Here is a 1188-nt window from a genome sequence, read left to right as displayed (position 1 = left end):
TCATAAGTTTATAAGAAAGTTTATGAGTTTGCGTTGGGCCGCGTTCAGCCCATGGACCAAAGGCTGGACAAGCTTGATTTTGACCCAGAGATGTTAACTGAGTTTAGAAATACAGATAGGGTAACCCTAACCTGAAATGCTTGGGACCCAAAGTGTTTCAGGTTTTGGTGTATTTATATACTTATCGGTTGAGCATCCCAAATCTGAATATCCAAAGCCTGAAATGCTCCAATGAGAACCTCCTTTGAGCGTCATGTTGGTGCCCAAGATTCTTCCCATTTTGGAGCATTTCAGACTTTGGATTTACAATGCTCAGCCTACACAAGGAGTGTATAATAAAACTCACTAACCAGAATGCACATACCTCATCAAATACTTCAAGTCCCATAAAATGCTGAAGGCAATCGTCTGGGGGGAAAAAAGAGAGACCTAAGTCTCAGCCTTTCCAAAGGCATTTCCACAGAATTCATAATAGCCTTAAGCAATGTCTCTCCAATTTCAGCTGCAGTCTAAAACACACAAATCCTACACAGAAGACCTAGCACAGACCAAGGCTCAAAAATGCGGTTCTGCATTTCTCAAGAAATGTGCTGTGATATTCCGGAGAACAAAGTGATTGAGACCACTGATGTGGATTCAGATATTCTGTTCCCAGGATTTCATTCGGAATAACCAGGTATTCTTCTTTATGAAGCAACATGATAACAAGACAGCATCCTCACCCAGCCAATCTCAGGACTTCCCCTGTCACAATTATCACAGGAATGGGGCAAAAGATGTCCCCGTACCTAATGACCCACCTCTACAGCCCTGCTTGGGCTCACGACTTCCCCAGAAGAGAAAGGAGCTCCAGGCAGTCAGAGACGTGGAGAGGGCTGAAGAGGGAGTGACACTGAACCCTCAAGGATATATTTTCAGAAGCTCTGCTCCACCAGAGCAAAGAGAAGGGAGCCCCAACCGCACACCCGTGTACCTGCAGAGCTGATTCCAAAGAGCCCAAAGCAGGCGTACTGCACGAAGTTCCTGTTCAACACTAGGCTGCAGCCAGCTGGAGAGAAGGAGGGTTAGGGGGTCTGAGGATGGGTGCCGGGGGAGGAGCACTGTTTCGATACACTGCCACCTCACCTGGCCCTCTTGTCCAGAGGCAGGTGAGGAAAACCACCTACCCAAGCAAAAAGCAACTTCTGG

General features: G+C 46.9%; 1 long non-coding RNA gene across 2 annotated transcripts in view; it reads right to left on the bottom strand.

The window, feature by feature from the left end:
• The window catches only part of LOC108298774, a 4793-nt gene extending 3614 nt beyond the window's left edge, over positions 1–1179 (bottom strand). Inside the window, exons 1-2 of one of the 2 annotated variants that reach the window (XR_001822692.2) lie at positions 974–1179; positions 365–408 (exon numbers count right to left, since the gene is read on the bottom strand). This is a non-coding gene — a long non-coding RNA (uncharacterized LOC108298774). The remainder of the gene's footprint in view (positions 1–364; positions 409–973) is intronic. The other variant, XR_005198802.1, reaches the window with a different exon arrangement.
• Between the last annotated feature and the right edge of the window lie 9 nt (positions 1180–1188).

The sequence above is a fragment of the Cebus imitator genome, unplaced genomic scaffold (assembly GCF_001604975.1).
Source record: "Cebus imitator isolate Cc_AM_T3 unplaced genomic scaffold, Cebus_imitator-1.0 Scaffold1076, whole genome shotgun sequence".
Classification (NCBI taxonomy): domain Eukaryota; kingdom Metazoa; phylum Chordata; class Mammalia; order Primates; family Cebidae; genus Cebus; species Cebus imitator.
Note: the sequence above shows the minus strand (reverse complement) of the source record. Positions and strands in the feature narration are given on the sequence as shown.